This window comes from Heterodontus francisci, chromosome 22, assembly GCF_036365525.1.
Source record: "Heterodontus francisci isolate sHetFra1 chromosome 22, sHetFra1.hap1, whole genome shotgun sequence".
NCBI lineage: Eukaryota > Metazoa > Chordata > Chondrichthyes > Heterodontiformes > Heterodontidae > Heterodontus > Heterodontus francisci.
In genome coordinates, this window is record NC_090392.1 from 65,601,260 (window position 1) to 65,626,096 (window position 24,837).

The window sequence follows — 24,837 nt, forward strand, 5'->3', positions numbered from 1 at the left end:
ATTGACTGCTCATCCTCCAACCCATGAAATTCAAAATTCTGTCCTCGTTCCCCAATCTTTTCATGATCCTTCTGCCCAACATGCCAGTGAACTCCTTCTGCTTTTTTGACTCTTGACTTCATATACATTCTTGTCTGAGTTGTAGTGATTCTAATCTTTCCAATTTGTTGATATTAGCATTATATAATCAATCAGAATCAACTGCAACCGATGTGGTGGGAATGCTGAGTTTAAACAGAGTTTAAGATGGGATATACTGTTATCCAGCAAAAAACATACGATAATGACAGGTAGTGAGTACAAGTCCAGGTCGGGCAGGATGGCTGGCATGCGCAAACAGCTTTCTTTATTCTCCTTACTCTTTTCTTGGTACCTTACATCTTCATGACCTCTCAAACTATCCAAGATTGTTAGTATGTATCTACCTTCAAACCTTTGCTGTGCTGGAGTCACATTATCCTGGGAAACTGCACTATAGCTGGGAATACGTGGTGATACAGCAAAAGAGCAACTCAAAGAAAGTTTCCTCCAGTTCCATAACTATCCTCGTTCCAATTTTTAAAAAAAACTCTGCTAAAGGCGTTGCCTTTCAAAGAGCTAAGGGTAGAAATTTGTCTGGGCCTGTTTGAGCATCCCAACAGAGAGACCCTAGGCCAGCTCGGGCCTTGGGCTTCGTTCACATTTTAGGTGTGAGTTTCTGGCCCCTACCATGCAATCACAGGCACCTTGTGCATTTGAACAGCATAAATGTCTGTCCACTATCTTCACTGGCAGTGGCCTGAAAATTAATCCTGGAAGAGGTGTTATAGCAAGCAATGGGGCGGGAGGTTGTGGTGAGTGGTGATCATGATGACCTTCGAGTTGGCCAAATATTCCTGCTCCTACTGGCTCCAATGTCACAGAAGAGGCCTAAAATATTTACATATGTAAGGGGCCTAATGCTCATTTTAGGTAGCTGCCAGAGATGCCTGAAAAAATGGCACAATCCAGTTTTGGGTCAGCCATTTTTTTGGGCATCCTTGGAGTGCAGAATATTTGTGCTCCAAATTGGACCTCATTGTGCCTGTTTTACATCCATAAGATGTATGCAATGAGTTTCAATTTTCTACAGTTCCTACAGTTAAATTGTTGACGGCATGCATGCAGTTGATAATCTTGACCAAGTGGTATGTGCTATGGAAAAGAGATTTCTATTATCACTGGCATTGTATTGATCCAATTTTGGCAACATTTTTAATTCCGTTTTCAAACAAGGAACAACGGCCTGAATATTAAGGGTTGGGGAATGGTGGAGTGTCATGTAGGCAGGGTGGGGTGTTGGGGGGGGGGGGTGGGGTCGTGGAGATGGGATTTCAAATGAAAAACCCTGAAATCTAGGTTTCTCCACATGCTGAGGAGTTTTAACTCCATAGTGTGCATCTTTTGGACCTAAGCAGGTTCCACCGCATGAATTGACAGCCTGGCTTCCAGTCAGGTGAGGAGCATTACGGAGAAGGCTGCAGAACCAGGTAGCTCCAATCCCTAACCCGGGAGTGGGGTGGGGGTTTTTGATCAGTTGGGGGATTCTAATGAGGGAGGCCTCATTAACATACTTAAAGTGCCAAACCACCTCCTGGGAGAGGGATGCCCGCCCCTTGTCCTGCCTCTGTAAAACCCAGATGTTGACAGGTTGGAGCCAGTTTCCGACATGCTCTAATTACTTATTCCTGCTTTAGTCTCCCCTGCCACCGCCCCCACCCCGACACACACACCGCATCAAATTCCATAAGCTCATCCATGTTAAAATATCCCCCCCCCCCCAAGAATATTTCCACTAAGCAGTGATGTTTTCTAATTTAAAGGGTGTTAACACAATATGAAAGAGCTTTGCAACAATATTTCCACTGTGATGGTGAAGTAATTTAACGCCCTGTTTCTAGTTCTGCTTCTAGTTTCTAAACCATCAGCGCATCAGCAATTATCCCATTTCCTTATGATAATGTAAGGTTGAGTGCTGAAACACTGGCTTGTGGCAATAAGCCAAATTTCTGGTTGGTTTGTGGTGAAGCTGACTTGTTGAACAATCACTGCCACACCCAGGTTTCAGCCTGGATTATGTACTCAAGGAGGAGAGAATAGGAGGAGCGAACAAAACTGGGATTTTGGGAAGGAATATAAAGAAGGAGAGAGAGGTGGTGGGATTTAGAGAGGGAATATTCCAAGTTTTTAAAGCAGTAATTGCTCCAGTGCTTTGAGCATCATGATTCTGCGAAATATTGCAGATGCCTGCAATCTCAAGCCTCCATTCTTGGTCTTCACATTTAAGCAAACTACTACACAAAATGCTGATCACAACACTGATTAAGAGCCAGCAGAACACTTTTCTCTCATAGTTCCATAATTGTTTTTTGCTGGGGCTTGTAAATGGTTTATTTGTTATTTTTGTTAATGAGGCATCAACTGACTGTGAGGCAGGCTCATGGGAAATGTTTAGCTGGTGTTGTATTTTCTGCAGAATACAAGGCAGTGCCATACTCTTCACAAACATCATGATGGAGGACTGAGCTGAAGGGTAGGAAATTACCTAGTAGTACAACTTGAAATGAAAAGTCTCATATTTAGTTAAAAAAAAATGAGTTAAGTCAGATTATATAAGGATTTTAAGAAGGCTGACACTTGATGAGGAAATTATTTAGACATTGGGTTACCATCTTTCTGGATGAGTTGTCAAGAAATTTATCATTTATAAATGGACACAAAGGAGTTAATTTCCTCTGTTTGCTATTTACAATCCACTGGTAATGCCTTTCACATTAGATTCCTGTCATTTTGTGAATTAAATCATACTAATATTTCAAATATTGAAATAAAGATATTCACCAAAGTCACTAAATTTAATAACTGCATAATCTAAAAATCTAACATCTAAGTACTTTTTCCAAAGTCAGATACGCTGGTGGCTGCAGAAATGGACACATTCTTCTGCTGCAGAATTCATTGCTTTTCAAGCTGCAGTAAAGCCCCCTGTGCAAAAATACCAAAATCCATTACAAAGATCTGCAGAAAGCTTTACTAATTTAAATTGACAAAACTATACAATATTCGACTATCTTTGAGAGCAGCTGTTAGATTACTAGTCCTATCGTAATGCCTCTCATTGACTGTTGCTGTCATATTGGGGTATAAACTGGCCAAACAATTAAAGTACTTGAAACAATCTTCAAAGCTTCCATTTCAATAATCTAGCAGTCCTGTGGTTCTCCTCATATCGAATACTCCAATATAAGTATTGCTTTCGAGCAGAGAGATCCACCATTGACATGCTGTTTTCCCTTCACCAGCTGCAGGAGAAATGCCGTGAACAACAGATGCCCCTCTACGTGCTTTCATAGATCTCACTAAAGCCTTTGACCTCGTCAGCAGACGTGGTCTCTTCAGACTACTCGCAAAGATCGGATGTCCACCAAAGCTACTCAGTATCATCACCTCATTCCATGACAATATGAAAGGCACAATTCAGTATAGAGGTGCCTCATTAGACCCCTTTCCTATCCTGAGTGGCATGAAACAGGGCTGTGTTCTCCCACCTACACTGCTTGGGGTCTTCTTCTCACTGCTGCTCTCACATGTATTCAAGTCTTCAGAAGAAGGAATTTTCTTCACACAAGATCAGATGGCAGGTTACTCAACCTTGCCCATCCTAGAGCGAAGACCAAAGTATGGAAAGTCCTCATCAGGGAACTCCTCTTTGCTGACGATGCTGCATTAACATCCCACACAGAAGAGTGTCTGCAGAGACTCATCAACAGGATTGCAGCTGCCTGCAACGAATTTGACCTAACCATCAGCCTCAAGAAAATGAACATCATGGAACAGGACGTCAGAAATGCTACAGCCATCAATATCGGTGACCATGCTCTGGAAGTGGTGTGGGAAAATGGTGCACTGACACGGAACACAAAAGTCCAAGTGTCCTCAGTACTTTGCTGTATGGCAGTGAGGCCTGGACAACGTATGTCAGCCAAGAGCGACGTCTCAACTCATTCCATCTTCGCTGCCTCCGAAGAATCCTTGGCATCAAGTGGCAGTACAGTATCTCCAATGCAGAAGTCCTTGAGGCAGCCAACATTCCCAGCATATACACCCTACTGAGCCAACGGCTCTTGAGATGGCTTGGCCATGTGAGCCGCATGGAAGAAGGCGGAATCCCCAAGGACGCATTATACTGCGAGCTCGTCACTGGTATCAGACCCACCGGCCGTCTATGTCTCCACTTTAAAGACGTCTGCAAATGTGACATGAAACCCTGTGACATTGACCAAAAGTCGTGGGAGTCAGTTGCCAGTGATCGCTAGAGCTGGGGAACAGCCATAAATGTGGGGCTAAGGAGTGGCGGGTGGAAGAGACTTAGCAGTTGGCAGGAAAAAAGACAGAAGCGCAAGGAGAGAGCCAGCTGTGGAACAGTCCCGACAAACAATTTTATCTGCAGATCCTGTGGAAGAGTCTGTCACTCTAGAATTGGCCGTTATAGACACTCCAGGCGCTGCTGCACAAACCACTGACCACCTCTAGGCACTTACCCATTGTCTCTCGAGACAAGGAGGCCAAAGAAGAAGAAGTATTGTGAATGTCATTATAACAGATGGTTTCATATATTCCATTCAAAAGAACTTTGTTTCTCCCTTTTGGTTTCAAGGTAGAAGCAGCAGGACTCAGTGTTATTTTCTTCAAGAAAGTCCCTTATTGTAGGTTTTTTTTATGTGCACAGGTGACAAAGAATCTTCCACAAATCATTATAAAACTGAGAATTCCTGCAACCCAAACATTATGGGGCCAATCAGTACATTACTGTATTTGGTCTTTTGTATTGGGTCTTGCACTTCTGATAAAACAGGAGCAATACGATTTGACTCCTTAGTTATTCCTATCATTATGGAAATATTACCTGGTCTGTAACCTCTAAGTTACTATTATTGCAACTACTGTTGCTTTAAAATAAAGCTACTTGAGGAAGAATCGTTTAGCTATAGATCTATTTGATATGGAACTCTAGGATAGATAATGCTACTTGAGATCAGGAAGAATCTTTGCATGGGTACTGTTACGGCCGAGGCAGGGGAGTGCACTGTTACTTCAGTCCCATTTCTTCACAAGGCACAACATATATTTAAATATTCCCACTTACTGAAACTGTCAATCAGATACTCTATTTTTCTCCTCATCCCGCCCCCCAAAATGAAGCACACCAACCAGGTTTCTTTAATAAACAACTAAATTATCCATTTATTATAAACTAAGTCTTAACCAATAATGAAGTAAAACATACACACAAATTGAAATATTAAAGCCCCTTATTTATCCCAGCCCTTATGTACACACACGCACACACACCTGGTTAACCGGGAAGAAAAGGGATTTTTGTTTATAGCTGTTAGAAAGAAATAGAAGGAATAAAAAAAGCTTAAACTGAAAAGAAGGCATGAAAGTCCTTTGTTTTGGCGAGGTGTCCCAAAGGCGAATAGGTGGCTGTCAATGGAATCTTCCCAGAACTGTTCTTTCCAGGTGCTGTTGATGATCCGTTTGGGTAGGCTTTGAAAAGATTCAGCACAGAAAGCTCCAGTCAGACTTTACAGCAGGAAGCAGCAACAAGGATTTTCCTTAGGTCTTATAGCAGCAATATAGCAGTAATAGTTTCTTCAAATACAGGGGAAACAGTATAACTTGATGCAGGAATTCTTTAAAAATGCAGGGATTCTTCAAAGAGAGAAAGATATCAACTGTCTCCTCCTGGCAGGCACACAGCAACTCATTGGCTGAAAGGCACTTAGGATATCCTGCGGTTGTGAAAGTGCTATATGAATGCACATCTTTTCTTTTTTTAATATTACTAATTTTTGTCCATTTCAAATTGCATTGTTATTGTTATGAAGGTGCTCCATTCTTAAAATGTTTTGAGAAGCTGTGTTAATGATTATGAATTTAATCCTGAGAAGTGTGAAGTGATGCATTTTGGGAGGACTAACAAGGCAAGGGAATATACAATGGATGATAGGACACTAGGAAGTACAGAAGGTCAGAGGGACCTCAGTGTACTTGTCCATAGATCACTGAAGGCAGCAGCACAGGTAGATAAGGTGGTTAGGAAGGCATCTGGGATACTTGCCTTTATTAGCTGTGGCATAGAATATAAGAGCAGGGAAGTTATGATGGAACTGTATAAAATGCTATTTAGGCCACAGCTGGAGTACTGTGTACTGTTCTGGCCACCACACTATAGGAAGGATGTGATTACACTGGAGTGGGTGCAGAGGAGATTCACCAGGATGTTGCCTGGGCTGGAATGTTTCAGCTATGAAGAGAGACTGAAAAGGCTAGGGTTGTTTTCCTTAGAGCAGAGAAGGCTGAGGGGGGACATGATTGAGGTATACAAAATTATGAGAGGCATTGATAGATTAGATAGGAAGAAACTTTTTCCCTTAGTGGAAGGGTCAATAACCAGGGGGCATAGATTTAAGGCAAGAGGCAGGAGGTTTAGAAGGGATTTTAGGAAAAAAAATGTCATCTAGAGGGTGGCTGGAATCTGGAATGCACTGCCTGAAGAGGTAGTAGAGGCAGAAACCATCACAACATTTAAGAAGTATCTAAATGAGCATTTGAAACGCCATAGCATCCAAGGCTATGGGCCAAGTGCTGAAAAATGGGATTCGAATAGGTAGGTGCTTGATGGCCGGCACAGACACGATCGGCTGAAGGGCCTGTTTCTGTGCTGTATGACTCAATTGACATTGGTTCATTTGGAAAACTGAAAAGATGCCATGGATTTTTCTTTACAAGGGTCACTGGGAGGACACTTGAGCTTTGTGTTTCAAAACAACCTCACATGCCTTAAACTAAGTAAACAACAGGAACCTTGGTGGCCAGGGGAGTTATTTATAGAGAAGTGACTTGTCAAAATTTATGCTGATCATGAGGTTTTGACTTGCTGTGTGGGTGTGGACTGTTTTGAAGGCAGTTGGGTTCATAGCCTGCTGAAAGAAACACCCAGCTCATCTTCCTCCACCTCTTTGAAAAAAACAATGCGAATCCAGAGTGATAGTTGCAACCCCTGATGCCGAATTTCTCTTGGAAAGCCTGCCAGATTAAGTCTCGACATTGCCTGCAAAGAACTGCTCTAAAAAGATCCCCGTGACAGCAGTCTCCACATATTTGGGATGCCAGATTAAAGGGACAACTGATATCATCCCATATCTTCTCTTTCAAGAATTAACAAGTATTTGGCCAAAGTATTCTTTTTGTCTTTTTTTTGTAAAAGATTTCTGCAGAGAATTTTTTTAAAAATTTAACCGGTGTGAGTGCGTGTGTGTTGGATATCTAGAAGGGAATATATATTTACATTCATATTTCAAACTGTTAGTGCTTTGCATCTTTACTGGTTAAATCTTATTTTATAATAAACTGATAATTTTGTTGTTTATTAAGCAAACCTGGTTGGTGTATTTTATTCTGGGATAAAGAGTAGAGTATATGATTGACCATATCGGTAACTGGGTAAATATTTAAATGTATGTTGTGACCTGTGGAGAAGTGGAACTAGAGAAAGACAGTGCAATCCTCCCACCTCGATCGTAACACTATGGAATTTACTACTCTTCAGCTCAGTCCGCCATCATGCCTGTGAAGGATATGGCACTCATAGATAATGTATTTCTATGATGTTTTTAATGTTCTGCCTATAAAAAGGCTGTAAAGGAGACATATCAAGTGTCACCCTGTGATACAATAAATTGTACTTTGTGCAGTAATGATATCTCTTGTCAGTTTTAATACTGCACTGCAAATTTTAAGTGGTTAATGCTTACAATTAGTGAATAAAAGAAACAATTGAACAAGCCATGGAAGGAGGGGCATCCAATTCGCTGAAGTAAATACATAATTTTTGGATATTTGAAATTCCTTACATTTTCGATAATTCATGTTCTAACTAACTTTCAAGAGAAAGACTTTCTTAGTGCCTTTCAAAATCTCAAGACAACCCAAAATACTTGGCAGCTAATGAAGTAAAAGTGTGGTCACTGTTGTAATATAGGAAGCCAACACCCAACTTTAGATTGCAGTCAACAGAATTAATATTGGGCCAGATTTGCTGGAGTGATGTGACCTGTTAAACTTTCTCAGCAGCCTTCAGCTCAAATTTTATTTGTGGCATGACTTGCTGGAAGTGCAAACTGATAATGGCATGTTGAGGGCAACAGGGTATCAGGGACCTCAGTGAATGGCAGGACCAACAGTGTATCTCCTTAACTAATGAGACATAAGGATTGAAAACGAAACTGAGGAATAACTGAGAAGGATGGTGAATTAATATTAAATCAAGCACAGAAAGCGAAATAAATAGAGGGAAAGAAAGATTAGATTGAGAGAGATAAAAACAGAAAGAAAAAGAAAAAAGGTTTACCACCTGAACGAATGAGACTTTTAACAGTTTAAATTATTCAATTGTTATGACTGCGGTGGGAGCAATGTACTGTCAATTCAGTCCCATCACTCCACAGGTCACAGCATATTATTAAAGTTTTCCCACCCAACCAGAAAACAGCCAAATTAAACACTCTAGTAACCCCCCCAGAATAAAACAGACCAAATCAGGTATCTTTAGACAACAACAAATTAACTTTATTAAAAACTAAATCTTAAACATTATTAAGATAAATCTACGACTAAAGACCTTATAACTTCTTATTTTAACCTACCTTCCCATTCACATACATACACTCAAAAATCAATGGTTAAATGTTTTTTTTAAATGATGTTTTTAAAAATTAGCTGTTCCTTATCAATTCATAAATAACTGGGTTGTTAGTCTTTGTGGGTTACGTTCCTGATGGGTGAGGTATCCTAGTGTAAAAATAATCAAATGTCACTCGAAGTCTCCACACGGATTTGATGAAACAGTCGTTCAATAGATAGGCATTCAAAACACTTCGGCTACAGCAGGCATCAAACAGTTCTTTAAACAAGGAGTATAGCAATGAGTCTAAAAACCAACAGTCTCTCAGTCAAAACTCTACTGCGATTTCCAGAAAACACAATCAGTCAAGAGAGATTCAATCTTGAAGCAAAAACTTTCTGGCTTGGAAGTAAAGAAAAGGAATTTTACTACCTCCAGCACTACAAATGGTCTCATTAAAGGGTTTTTTCCTCCTTAGGCAATTGACATGGGCTGTAGCTTATTGTAGAATTTTTGCTGAGAGAAATAGTTCTTTCCTTCAGTAAGCACACTTCGTTGGTGTCTTTCAAAACTGGTTTTAGCCAGTTTTCACATACAGCTAAATTGTAACATTACACCATCTGACCTCTTCACTCTCCTGCTTTTGCCTAGGTAAGAAATGCAGCTGTGGCACACTGTTCTTAGAAATCTAAAAGCTTCCCTCTGTCTTAAAGGCAAACCATTTATAACAGAGTCTTAAAGGCACACTGTTTCAAACAGAGGAGAAAAAAATACAGTTCTGTAACACAATTTCTGGACCAGAGTGTTTGATTGGCACTGTATTAATAATTAGCACATTGTCGAGAAGATACTTAGGCTGTTAGTTACCAGTTTTGACTTTCTGTGCTGAGTTTAATGGGCAAATTAAGTTCTTAAAAATAACAAGGAGGCTAAGAGCAAGATGTTGTTTGTTTGAAGCAAATGGTGGAGCTGCACAAATTGACCAACAAGTTCTGGAGATTTGCAACTCACAGTGAATCCCTTAATTCACTGAACATTCAAAACGGTGTGTGCTGTTAACACATTGTTATTTTTCCAGCAAGATCCAGCCAATATATTTAACTTCTCATTAATAACAACATTTCAAATATATGCATGTTCAAGCCTTGCTTGTAAATTATGCTTCATCATGAAGCAATTCTAGTAATTTTTGCCTCTTGCTGTTCAGTCTGGTAGATGTAGCAAACCTACTTGCACTATGCAGTATTTTTATTGCAATGATGTGAAAGGACACTTGTGAAGAAAATAATTTGCTCATTTGACTTGGCATCTGCTAAACCATTATCTATATTAATTAAGGCATTAATTAACATGGGGCCCAGAGGATCAGAGGCCTATACATGAATATTCCAGGCAAGTAGACATTGTTGTCACAAAAATTACCCCATTTAATTTAAGGATGTGGTACAGCATAGCTACTTCATATTTCACATAAACCAACACTTAGCTGTGTATCAATCTGTGTATTATATCCCTGCACAACATTATAACAATGTCATTTCAAGATTAATTTTGTGTGACTCAAAATTATACACATCAGGAGAGGTTTTATTTGGAAATCAATTCAGAAAAGATAATGTGTCTTACGTACTGTCCAACAACACAATAATCTTTTCCTGAGCGCATTATTTCCCTGTCTTAACAGAAAATTTATTTTTTATGATAAATTGTGCTCCATGAACTTCCTGACATGATTTCTAAAGTGTAAAATTATTACTTACTGTAAGATCAGACTTGCCCCTGTGTTACTGTTTTATAAAAATAGCATTTTATCTTTGCAAAAGCTGCTCCTTATTCCCTATTTTATTAAGTAGTTTCTTCATAATTTTCACTTAACTATGCTGACATTCTGTTTTAGAAGATTATTCCTTGTTACATTGACTTTTTTTCTAATGTTTAGTGTGCTGTTCTAAATATTATCCTTTATGTCAACTTTTGAAAGGTTCTCTGTTTCTAAGGTTGCTTTCCCCCTTTCTCCTCTGGTCCATTCACTCCCCTCACACCCATGTCATGCACTGCACAGAGCTGAGATGCTAGATCTTGGGTAATGCTCTGCTGCATGTGGCCACTAAGAGCTCTTGGAAAGTTGTGGAGGAATTACTCTTCTTCACACAGCAAAGCACATTGTCTTTGTTTTGTATCTACCCATTCATCTACTCATTACACTGCAATCTGTCATTCCTGGCAAGAGCTTACTCTAGATTTTTCTTTTTTGTAATGCTACTGACCCATGGGGAAAATAACAGGATCTGGTGCAACACTAGCTTTATGCAGCTCTTTATTTGTATTAGTTGGGGGATAACGTTGGCTTTCCCATGGGTTTCCTGCCTTGGGAGAAACATTAAATTGACCCCCAATCATGTTTCCTTTATTTCCCTGGTTCTTCCTGTCTAAATTATTTTGTTATGTTTAGTTTTTTCTGTAAAGCATTTTTCATTTTCAGCTCTTGACCTTGATATGTGCCTAACTGTGCCCCATCAAGTTTGTCCAGATGTCAATTTGTATGTTTTTGCCCCCATCAGATGCATCCACCCATCCCAGCCACTCTAGTCACTGGTGTGATTTTCTGTCTGTCTGTGCTCTGGATCTGTTATGGATGGAAGGCTGAATTTTAGCACACAAAACGAGCGGGTTGGGTTCAGGTCAGATTGTAAACATTTTTTAAATCTGAATCCCGACCCCAACTCACCCACTTCCGGGTTTTGCCGAAGTGGAACAAGGGTGATCCCAGGTGACAGGTTGGCATTTCAAATATATGAACGAGGATGGCAGCCACTGATTTAATCTGCTTTTCAGATTAAACATAGGTGACAGGGTTTCCAGGCCTCAGGAAACCTGGCAGCTGAAGTGAGGTGAGGACAGCTTCGGAGAGAAGGTAAGTGCTTTTACAGCACAGCTTGTGAGCCAAGAGGAGCAGGAGTGCTTTTCCCAGCCCCTCAGCCTTTTCCCATCAGCCCCGCCCCCCTATACAAACGTCCCCGGGATTGGTGATCGGACTTAATAGTCCTGCAGACCGCAAAGAACGGCTCTGGAGAGCCTGTCAGTCAGGCGGACTTCCAAATGAGGAACCCATCAGGGCTAAAAATTGAATGATGAGGAGTTAAACTCCATAGCATGCGGGGAAAGCCAGTCTTCTAGATTTACTTTCCGAAACTCAGTTCCCTCCCCCCCCTGCAACAGCCTACATCAATCTGCCCAAGTAAATATCCTGGTGGTAGTCCTTTTAGTAGCATTTTAAGGAAAATGTTAAAAGAAAATTTATGAAACACCCTATAAATAGAAATAGTGATTACTAACAACAACAACAACTTATATTTAATGTATACTAAACAATAAGACATGCAATCATTTAATCAGCATTTGTTTGTTTTGATTCACTGCTCCCATTTGTAAGTTTCCCACTTCATTCAACATTTTTCCACTAACTTTACCCCCAAGATGGGCAGGTGAATAACAAAGCTGTCATGTTCTTAGTCAGGGTACATACAAAATTACAGCTGTATATTTGTAAATGATTAATGTAATGAGAATTGTTAATTATGATAATTGTAGTTTATCAATTTGCATTGTCTTATCTTGAGGCATAAATGAGTACAGGCAATTTGGGTATTTCTAGTTACTTCTTCTGCATATGGCAATCCCCCAATGTTGGCAACAAGTGTGGGCAAATGGTGAACAGTAACAGTTTAACTATGTGTGCCCCTCCATAAGTCCTGTAATCAATTTGTGTCAGCTCTAATATACCTGTACTATTTACTGGATCAATTGAAAGCTCACCATTGTCAAGACCCGAGCTTTGAGAGCAAGGTAAACTGTGTTGGTGATGAATTGTGTCACGAGTATTGCAGAGATATAAGTTTCCATGTGTGTGGTATAAATTTTCTTCAAAATTTTTACATGCACTTCTTATATGATACATGTATAATGTATGCTCCAATCTCAGCCTTTACACAGGCTATGCTATATTTCATTTAATAAGAGACAGTAATTCTGAAATATTTATATTCTGCTATCATCTCCACCAGCCACAAAAAGAATATTTATTAATATTACCAGTAATATTCTCTGCAACATAAATCACATTCATTTTTTATTTAGCAAATCAGCCCTGCACTTCCTTACCAACTTGAGTTTATGGCATGCATGGGACATACCTACTTTATTTTAAACATATACATACAAATGAGCAGGGTCGGCTCTATTGGTGATGGAGTGTAAGCTGCAGTATTACTTTCAAGATTCATTTTTTAAATTCGTCATTAATATTCAAGGGTCAGTAACCCTCAGTATATCCATTGATATAAAGAAAAGTAATTTATCATTCTAGATTTGTTTAAGAGTGAGGAGATTTTCAGGGGTCAGAAGTTTCTGAGAGTTCACTCATTTGAGGATTTGAATTAACTTCCTGTTATTAAATAGAAGTTACTTTATGTAATCAGTCACTTTCAATCTCTTTTGTGTGGGAGAATTCCCTAAAAATATTCACTCCCTGCAAATATTCACACACTCCTGCTGACCCTTTTGCAAATATTAACAGACAATCCAGGGAATCTTCTGGCAATATTAGAACAGTCCCAAGCTCAAGGTGCTTCCCCTGTGGTTTCAACTGTTGCTGATGTGTGGATTCTTGAGATGCTTGTGGCCAGCAACTCCTGCTTGCTCGAGCTTGAGATAGCTTGGCTGCAGACTTTTGCACTTTGGTTTCTGCCATGGGAGTCTAGCACCTTGGTTTGTATTGATTGAGACTGGAAGCATGACTGCTGACATCCTGAGAGAGGGCCATATGCGCTGCTTCCACAGCACTAATAGGACTCCAGTAGGCCTGTAGCTCATCACTTAAACTGATCTGTGGGAGGGAAGACTTGCAGAAGATGAGTGACTCCTTGAAAGCCTTTGTTCACTTGCTCCATCAATCTGTTCAAGGTGGATCCATCTCCACAAAGCAGAGTAGAGGTTTGAGGTCAGAGTCAGCATGGTAACCATTTGAACTTCTACCAAAGCTGCAAAGCATGTGAACATGGATTCTTTTTGTGAAGGTCTAACAATTGGATCCTTGGAGAAGGCCGTACACTGCCAGGCAGACTAAATACTGCTGATGCCATGCGAGATGATGCCACTCAGGCCGTAGGAACAGAGCAGTAAGCTATTCAGCCCCATCAAGCCTGTTTGGCCATGCAATTAAATTATGGCTGATCTGTTCCTCAACTCAATTTACCCAATGTTGCTCCATATCCCTCAATTAGGAAACAGACTTAAAGCCTGTGTTTTTTTGTAGCAATGATGGTGAAATTGTTATCAATCGCTGTCATTTCTCCTCTGAAACTGACAGCAACTTCTGGAGTTTGCACATGTACAGTTAAATGCGGAAATCCAGAAATTGCTGGAAGTGATTCTACACTTCTCTCTTGGGTGTTGAAGTCTCCTCAGACTGCAGGCAATTAGAAATCACTAAACTGATGAGGATTTTCCCTTTTATGCTGTAATATTGCTATTCAAAGCCCCCCCACCTCCCAAAAAAGTTATGCTTTGTTCATGAAAATAGTTCTCTTCACCTGAATTTGAAAAGGAATCTTAAGTCCCTCTGGTATGATAAACAAAGTATATATTTGAATAGACTTATTGCAGAATGAAAGCTATTGTCCCAATAACCTTTATTAGAGTAAAAAAAGTGGAAGCTGCTTCATGCGCAATTCTCAAATTGAACTAGGTGTACAATAACCTTGAAGACAGACAATCCACATTTCTTACACATTCCAAGGTGCTTCACAGGAGCGTTATCAAACGCAATTTTACACCAAGCCACATAAGGATATATTAGGACAGATGACTAAAAGCTTGGTCAAAAAGGTAAGTTTTAAGGAGCATTTTAAAGGAGGAGACAGAGACAGAGACAGAAATTTAAGGAGGGAATTCCAGAGTGTGGGGCTTTGGCAGCCGATAGCATGGTGGCCGCTGGTGGAGCGATTAGAATAGTGGATGCACAAGAGGCGACAATTGGAGGAGTACAGATATCTTGAAGGTTGTAGGGTTGGATGAGGTTAGAAAGTTGTGGAGGGATGAAGTCATGGAAGGCTTTAAAAACAAGGATGAGGATTTTAAAATTGAGGCATTGCCAGACCAGGAGTCAATGTATGTCTGTGAGTACAGGAATGTTGGGTGAACGGCTCTTGATGCAAGTTAGGATATGGGCAGCACAGTTTTGGATGAGCTCATTTATGAGAGTGGGTGATAGATGGACAGCCAAGTAGAATGTTGTTATTAGTCATATCTAAAGCTAACAAAGGCATGGATGAGGGTTTCAGCAGCATATGAGGTTGAGTTGGGCAGTATTACAGAGGTTGAAGTAGGTGGTCTTTGTGATGGTGTAGATATGTGGTTGCTCATCTCGGGGTCAAAGAGAGCACCAAGGTTGTGAATGGTCTGATTCAGCCTCAGGTAGTTGCTAGGGAAAGGGATGGAATTGGTAGCTAGGTAACAGAGTTTGTGATGGGGACCAAATTCAATGGCTTTAGCCTTCCCAGTATTTTGTTGGAGGAAATTTCTGCTCATCCAGTACTGGATCTCTCTTTCTATCTTCATATTTCTCTTTCTGCGTCTTTAATTTTCTTTCCTTACTTCTGGGTGGTAAGAGCTGCATGGATCTACAACGTGACTGGTTGTGGGATACATTTTCTTGCTCCGGAACTGTATGTGTAGCAATTTATCTTGACACAACCTGTGTTTCTTACCATAGTCCAATAGTTAGAGGGCACAAGTAAACTGTCGTCTAGCCTCCAGTGAGATTAGCAGTAAGGGAGTTGAAATTGTGCTGTGCCACATTAGTAACAAATGCTTTAACATGCTGTTACAAAATTCCTTTGGTTGCTGTTCTCAGGAAGGTATAAAACCATTTATTTTAAAGAGATTATTACTTTTCTTAAAATATTAGAGAGAGAAATTTCAAACATGTTAACCTCATCATTACAATGTCTTGCACAGTGTGATTTTAAATCCAAGGTGACATTTTTCTATTGATTAGTTAAATAGTCTTCCATTTTAAGTAATTGATAAAATGTTGATTAATTCCTTGCAAGAAGTAATCAGTGAGATATTTGAGAATCTATTTGAGAATATGATTTGTGAAGATAGGAATAGATGTAGATGAATAATTGGAACAGTACAATTCAGGTCTATTGAGACCTCAGAAATATGATCTGTTATAGTTATTTGCTAGAGTTGAATAATACAGATTATAATGTGGACTGATATCCTGCAGCTTTCATTCAGTTACCTTCCACAACATGTTTCTTAGAAATTTTACTGGCTAATTCATCTCAGCCAGCAGTTTCCAAGGAGCTGTATCTGTGTAAACTGTAAGTAGTTTGTTTGCAAAATCAGGAAAGAAAGGCCAAAAATCATTCACTCTTCTTGTTAAAAGTTATCCTACAGTTATCGGGCTGGTCTGACATTTTAGGATGATGAGATTTTTGGCAGATTCTGTGGTCAGCCACTCTTGGCACACACGGGGGATGTTGTACAGGAAATCATAATCCTAGTTTACCTGATTCATGTATTTAAATGAAATTCAGGCACAGTGGGCCTGCGTGTGCTGATCCACACTGGGAGCACTGAAACAGGGAATCAACCCTTTCATATCCTACAAATGTATTCAGAATCATCTTTCTATCTTTCTTTCTCTCTTCGTCTCTATCTCTGTGTCACTATCGCTATCTCCCCCTCTCTCTATCTATCTTTAACTTTGTATCTCTTTCTGAGTATTTCTCTGTCTGTTTGCTTGAGTGCATTCTTTATGGTTTCTCACAGAATAATGCAACAAAAGCTGCTATTAATATGCAAACCAGCCAGCAACTTGCAGCGAAGGACAGGCAGCCCACGAATAGAGAATCACCACAAGTTGTTGGCAGATTTGTACCGCTTTGCTATTAGCTTTGTGAAAACAACATCCCAGCCTTAACCTCCCAGTGATTTTCAGGAAGTTGTTGCATTTGCACATTTATTGTTTATTAAGCTCAGCACAGTAAGTTAAGTCTAGCAATTAACAGTGCAGGTAGCCTTTTAATGATGTGATAATTGTTAATGACTGCCAGTAAACCTCTCTTGCCCAGAAGCTGAACACTTATAAGTGTGGAATCTCATTCCTTCAGGTTTTGGAGATTTTAAAAATGTCAGATTTAAGCTTTTTATTTTTTTCCTTTTAACTGTCTTTTTCTCTTCCTTTTAATCCAATTTTTCTTTCCTTCATTTTATTTCCTAAGTATTGTGTAAAATTAATAAAACCATTCAGTATAAATCAAAGGAAATTATTCTGACATTCTACAGGTTGCTGGCCAGTCTGCATCTAGTGTACCGTGCCAGTTTTGGTCCCCTCATGTAGTGGGTGATTGAATTGAAGTGATTTATGACATTAACCCCTTATAGGGACTAAACCAAATCAAGCGTACATCCCTATAAGTCTCCTTTAATTAAGTTCAGACCAGACAGATTCCTACAGCCACTTGTTTGGGTCTGAAGAACTGAACTAGTCTTCCCTCAAAGAAAGAAAACTAACAGAGAATGTTACTATCTTTTGGATAGCCTATTTAAAAAAATAATTATAGCTGTCATAAATATCCCAGATATTATAAGGGTCTGGAAAACTTTCTTCAATAAGTATCTGCCCACTTAAGGAGACACAGAGAGGGGGTTCTTGTAGTTGTATACAGAATGCTACATGAGACGATTTATTCACTTTTATATATTTAAAGAGTTGAACATGCAATACACTTTAAGTGGCTAAGTATACTACACTATCAATGACTACTAAGAGATGTAAAACATAATCTTATTTCTAAAATAGAATCCAAAAGTTTAACCTTGACAATGTTACTGCAAAATATCTTAGAATATCCATCAAAATTTAAAGTAAACTTTTACCTTAAATTCCCTGAGTACCTTAGGTTGAGAAGCATTGATGAGGAATTCAATACTTCTGGTTTTTAGATTCAAAACTCTCATATTTAGACTGTTTCTAATCTTTCATGTCATCTTTTCGAATGTAGGTGTTACCTTTCTGTGTGTGTTTTTACTGCTTTTGAGATCCATATATGGTAATATCATTAGCTACCATTCCCGCTTAATGTATTTGCTAGAAATTCCCTTTTCTTGAAGTTGTGAGCTTTTATCTGCTCAATATGTTTATAATTGGGTTCTGGTTTTGTAAGTACCATTTCATTTTGTAATTTTCCATCTGCAATTGTCTTTTTATGGTACCTTGTACCATCCTGTTGAGTCAGTCTGTCTATATCACTAACACTATCAACTAATTAAGTTTATAGTTATCAGTATTGACCTCACATAAGATGTCCCAGTGTGATTCATCTTCTAATTCCATTGTAGCGAAGACCTTGGAATGGATTTTTTAACTTAAAAGGTGTTTCTGGTTCACATTCTATTGTAAGAGGGATGTTTATGAATTTTTAACTCTGCTCTTAATAGGGGAGATCAGTGAGTCTTGAAAACCGACCATTTGTCAACCTTTAATTCTAAAAGGCATAATGTATTAATTAGATCTAAATTCTACCTAAGAAAGCCTATTATACTTATGTTTCATCACAGAATCACCTAGGAAAAGGTTCAGAGGAGAGCTAAAAGAATGATTCCTAGCTTAAAGAACCTCAATTACTCAGTTAGGCTCAAGGACCTTGGTTTATTTACTTTGGAGCAGTGCAGACTTCAAGGTGGTCTGATAGGGATTGTTAGGACTGAATAGTGTCTCTGTTGATAGATTATTCCGGTTTAACAGATTGGGTAGGAGCAGGGGACATGAGTTTAATTTATGTAAGAGTAGGAATAGACTGGATATTAGGCAGTTCTTCTTTTCTCCAAATAATTGTGAGCCTCTGGATACATCACCGGCTGGTGTGGTAGGTGCGAACTCTCTTCATGTCTTCAAGAGGGAGCCGGACAGAAATTAAGTGTCTTTATAGGTAATGCTTCTTTCATGTGATCTCCTGGACTGGTTTTATTTGACTGAGGGGGTTGTTGATGAATTTTAGAATTATTTCCCTTCCTGGTCTTAGTTTTCTTTTTCTATTTTTACATGGCTTCAGGGCTTGGTGTAGGGTTGGGGGGGCGGTGGTGGGGGTAAGAGGCAGAGAAGTCGGGGGAGGGTAGAGGTGTTTAGCCATGTTGGTCCAGCCATCATGATGTTGGACAGGCTTGATGTTCAGATGTTCTTTTCCGGTTTGTCAATTTGCATGTTCATTTGTTAGTCATAGAGTTATACAGCCAGAAACAGGCCCTTCGGCCCATCGTGTCTGTGCCGGCCATCAAGCACCCAACTATTCTAATCCCATTTTCCAGCACTTGGCCCGTAGCCTTGTATGCTATGGCATTTCAAGAGGTCATCTAAATACTTCTTAAATGTTGTGAGAGTTCCTGCCTCTACCACCTCTTCACGCAGTGCGTACCAGATTCCAACCACCCTCTGAGTGAAATTTTTTCCTCAAATCCCCCCTAAACCTTCTGCCCCTTACCTTAAATCTATTTCCCCTGATTATTGGCACCTCTGCTAAGGGAAAAAGTTTCTTCCTATCTAACCTATCAATGCTCCTCATAATTTTGTATACCTCCCCTCAGCCTTCTATGATCTAAGGAAAACAACCCTAGCCTTTTCAGTCTCTCTTTATAGCTGAAATGCTCCAGCTCAGGCAACATCTTGGTGAATCTCCTCTGCACCCTCTCCAGTGCAATTACATCCTTCCTATGGTGTGGTGTCTAGAACTTAACACAGTACTCCAGCTGTGGCCCAACCAGTGTTTTATACAGCTCCATCACAACCTCCCTGCTCTTATATTCTATGCCTCAGCTAATAAAGGCAAGTATCCCATGTCTTCCTAACCACCTAATCTACCTGTTCTGCTGCTTTCAGTGATCTATGGACAAGTACACCGAGATCCCTCTGTACTTCCTAGGGTCCTACCATCCATTGTATATTTCCTTGCCTTGTTAGTCCTCCCAAAATGCATCACCTCACACTTTTCAGGATTAAATTCCATTTTCCACTGCTCCGCCCATCTTACCAGCCCATTTATATCGTCCTGTAATCTAAGGCTTTCCTCCTCACTATTTACAACACCATCAATTTTCGTGTCATCTGCAAACTTACTGATCATACTTCCTATATTCACGTCGAAATCATTAATGTACACTACAAACAGCAAGGGTCCTAGCACCGATACCTGTGGTACACCATTGGTCGCAGGCTTCCACTCGCAAAATCAACCCTCGACTATCACCCCCTGCCTCCTGCCACTAAGCCAATTTTGGATCCAATTTCCCAAATTGTCCTGGATCCCATGGGCTCTTACCTTCTTAACTAATCTCTCATGTGGGACCTTATCAAAAGCCTTACTGAAGTCCATGTTGACTACATCGACTGCTTTACCCCCCATCTACACATCTAGTCACCACTTCGAAAAATTCAATCAAGTTAGTTACACACGATCTCCCCCTGACAAAGCCATGCTGACTATCCCAGATTAATCCCTACCTCTCCGAGTGGAGATTAATCGTATCCCTCAGAATTTTGTCCAATTGTTTCCCTACCACTTATGTTAGACTCACTGGCCTGTAATTACTTGGTTTATTCCTGCTATACTTCTTGAATAATGGTACCACATTTGCTGTCCTCCAATCCTCTGGTACCTCTCCTGTGGCCAGAAAAGATTTGAAAATTTGTGTCAGAACCCCTGCTATCTCCTACCTTGCCTCACATAACAACCTGGGATACATCTCATCTGGGCCATGGGATTTATTTTAAGCCCGCTAAAACGGTTAATACTTCCTCCCTTTCAATGCTAATGTGTTCATGTATATTACAATCCCCCTCCCTGATCTCTACACCTACATCGTCCTTCTCCATAGTGAACACAGATGAAAAGAAATAATTTAAAACCTCACCTATGTCCTCCGGCTCCACACGCAGATTGTCACTTTGGTCCCTAATGGGCCCTACTCTTTCCCTGGTTATCCTCTTGCCCTTAATATACTTATAAAGCACCTGAAGATTTTCCTTTATCTTGTCTGCCAGTGTTTTTTCATGTCCCCTCTTCGCTCTGCTAATTATTTTTTTATGTACCCCCTACACTGTCTATACTCCTCTAGTGCCTCCGCTGTTTTCAGTGCGCTGAATCTGCCATAAGCCTCCCTTTTTTTCCTGATCCATTTCTCTATATCCCTTGATATCCAGGGTTTCCTGGACTTGTTGGTCCTACCCTTCACCTTAACGGGCACATGTTGGCTCTGAACTCTCATTATTTCCTCTTTGAATGACTCTCACTGGTCTGATGTAGACTTTCCTACAAGTAGCTGCTCTCAGTCCACTTTGACCAGATCCTGTTCTTTCAAATTGAAATCGGCCTTCCCCCAATTCAGTAACTTTATTTCTGATCCATCTTTGTCCTTTTCCATAACTACCTTAAATCTTAGAGTTATGGTCACTATCCCCGAAATAGTCCCCCACTGACATTTCTACCACTTGTCTGGCTTCGTTCCCTAGGATTAGGTCCAGTACTTCCCCTTCTCTAGTAGGACTTTCTACATACTGGCTCAAAAACCTCTCCTGTATGCATTTTAAGAATTCCGCCCCCTTTAAACCTTTTGCACTGAAACTATCCCAGTTGATACTGGGGAAGTTGAAATCCCCTATTATTATTACCCTATTATTTTTACACCTGTTTGAGATTTGCCTACATATCTGCTCCTCTATCTCTCCCTGACTGTTTGGAGGCCTGTAGTATACTCCCAGCCAAGTGATTGCCCCCTGTTTGTTTTTAAGTTCTACCCATATGGCCTCATTTGAGGAACCTTCTAAGATAGCATCCCTCCTTACTGCAGTAATTGACTCCTTGATCAACAGTGCAATGCCACCTCCTCTTTTACCCCCTCCTCTGTCTCACCTGTAGATTCCATACCCTGGAATATTGAGCTGCCAGTCCTGTCCTTCCCTCAACCATGTCTCTTTGATAGCAATAATATCATAATCCCATGTGTTAATCATCGCCCTCAATTCATCTGCCTTACTCGTAAGACTCTTTGCATTAAAATAGATACAATCCAACCTTGCATTTTTCACTTGTGCCTTAACAGGTCTATACTTGCTCTGCCTTCCAGAATGACTCCTTTTCTCTTTTATATTTGACTGAAAATCACCCCCTAATGTGCCTCCACTCTGTATCCCATCCCCCTGCCAAATTATTTTAAACCCCTCCGAACAACACTAGCAAACTTCCCAGCAAAGATGTTGGTCTCGTTCTGGTTCAGGTGCAACCCATCCAACTTGTACAGGTCCCACCTTTGCCAGAAACAGACCCAGTGAAACTAAAGCCCTCCCTCCTGCACCATCTCCTCAGCCACGTATTCATCTGCTCTATCCTCCTATTCCTATACTCACTAGAACGTGAGATCCGAGATTACAACCTTTGAGGTCCTGCCTTTTAATCTGCTACCTAGCTCCCTAAATTCTTGTTGTAGGACCTCATCCCTCTTTCTACCTATGTCATTGGTACCAATGTGTACCATGACCTCTGACTGTTCACCCTCCTCCTTCAGAATGTCCTGTAGCAGCTCCGTGACATTCTTGACCCTAACACCAGGGAGGCAACCATCCTGGAGTCACGTTTACGGCCATAGAAACACCTATCTGTACCCCTTACGATAGAATCCCCTATCACTATAGCTCTTCCACTGCTTTTCTTCCCCTCCTATGCAGCTGAGCCACCTGTGGTGCCACAGACTTGACTTTTGCTGCATTCCCCTGAGAAGCTATCTTCCCCAACAGTATCCAAAGTGGAAAATCTATTAGATAGGGAGATAGACCCAGGGGTCTCATGCACTACCTGCCTAGTTCTTCTAATCTGCCTGGCGGTCACCCATTACCTTTCTGCCTGAGCAGTCTTTACCTGCGGTGTGACCACATCCCTTTACGGGCTATCCATGATGATCTCAGCCTCGCGGATGCTCCACAGTGTCTCCAGCCGCCACTCCAGATCTGTAACGTGGATTTCAAGTAGCTGCAGCTGGAGACACTTCCTGCACACGTGTTCGCCCTGGACACTGGAAGTGTCCCTGACTTCCCACATTGCACAGGAGGAGCATTCCACATTGCTGAGCTGCTCTACCATGACTTACCCTTAATTTATCCCCATAAATTACCCAAAAGTTAGATTATTTACACTAGGGATCGTGATTCCCTTAAAAAAAACTACCTACTATATTAAAAAAAACTGTAGACCTTTCCCTTTACTTTCGTTACTTACTCAGCTATTTAGAGTTATTCCCGAACATGCAGTTACTCACCAACCAATTACCTTGCAGCTTTCCTGTGACGTCACTGCTCACTTTGTTTTCAAACTCCGGTGTGCCTGGACTGCTCTCCGCTCTGCTCCCGGAAGGTAAGTGACTGGGCCGCGATTCTCGGGCTCGATTTATTGGCTCTGCTCTCGGCATTCTCCCCACAGATCCGCTCCTCTCCGTCGCTCTCCTGGAAAGTAAGTTGTTCTCTTTCTGTACCTGATTTGAAATGGAATTCACTAACTCTAATTCACCCTCCTTCTCTGTCCTTCCTCTATTTATTTCTCAATCCTTTAATTTAATTGATTACAGAGATACATTATTTGTCCGCCACGGTTGTTCACCAAGGTCCCTGATACCCTCGCCATACCATTATTAGCTGGCACTCCAGCAGCGTTGTGGGCCGAAAAAGCTAAAACCTGACCACACACAAACAAGTTTAACAGGGCACGCTGTGAGATACCCTGCTCCGTCAAAATCAGGGCTGATGCCTTCATATTAGTGTAATCTTGTGGTTTGACCCATAAAAGACTGCTTCCTGTGCACGATCACATCAAATATCTTCAAACTAATAACAGCTGGTGGTATGACCCATTTAAAATAAAAAATATATTCCTCTTGCATGGTCTCATTGTTTTTCTCCTGTTATTTACTCTCTCCCATTTCTCACACACTGAACTCTGCCCTGCTTATGGGTTTCTGTCTGTGCAGCTCAATAAGTAGCTGTTCATGGAAAATGAAAGCTGATCTGCAGTCAACCTACAGCTGTTTCTGAATATCAGAATCTCCCCAAATTGTTCGACCGCAACATGTTTTAATATCGTATTGAATTTCACATTTACTGTTCTTTCATAGCATGCCTGTGAATTTCAAACGATCTACTTGACCCACCACTGAACTTAAATCTTAATTCATTACTTGCAACACACTTCCCTCCTTACAACATGAGCTGATCTGTAAAGAAACCCCGATGACCTCCTTCAGCATAGACAAAAGGAGAACCTATGACGACTGGGAATCTGGAAAATAAAACACAGAAGATTCTGGAAATTCACAGCAGGCCTCAGATAAGAGGTCATGACCTATAATGCCAACCCGTCTTCTTCTCTTTCCACATACCAATGGATGTGCTGTCTACTTCCAGCGTTTTGTGATTGTATTTGATCCTTATTTTCAGACACTGGGGGAATTTGTTAACAATCCTGTTGAACTAAAGTGGTTTTGCTCATGTCTAGTTATTTACCAGGCCTGAGAGCAGTGGCATTTGTGCAAATTTTTACTGTGCCGATTCACTCATTCACAGTTGGTGCTTTACTATGATGACTAGTAACTTGATTCCTCTAATATCCTTTTCTCCTAGAGCCAGAGAATGGAGACTTTCATCCAGGTTTCAGTGTTGGAAAATACAGTACCCCAGTGGCCTTATTGGTTCCCACTGAATCTGCTGTAGTGTTACACACAGTAAATTGGAGAATATAGGGGAGAATCTCAAGAGCACCCATTTTTGGAGGCATGGGCGGGGGCACAGGGATTGATCCCTGAGCCTGAATAATGAGGTCCAAGCTGCACTCACTCCTCACCCCAATATTGGGCCCTGGACCTCATTTCCATCAGGCTGGTGACCTGAGGAGAGTAACAGGTAACTCAGTGGCAAAGTGGACACAGCTCGAGCAGTGGCCCTCAGGTAAGTGCGGAAAAGGGGAGATGACTGGGAAGTGGTGGGTGGTGGGGGGTGGGGGGGCGGGTGGCGGGGGAGGCAG

General features: G+C 40.7%; 1 long non-coding RNA gene across 1 annotated transcript in view; it reads right to left on the reverse strand.

Annotated features, from left to right (window-relative positions):
• LOC137381397 (uncharacterized) overlaps positions 1-23,958 on the reverse strand; it is a 37,114-nt gene extending 13,156 nt beyond the window's left edge. Inside the window, exon 1 of the long non-coding RNA XR_010977168.1 lies at positions 23,084-23,958. This is a non-coding gene — a long non-coding RNA (uncharacterized lncRNA). The remainder of the gene's footprint in view (positions 1-23,083) is intronic.
• Positions 23,959-24,837: the final 879 nt, after the last annotated feature.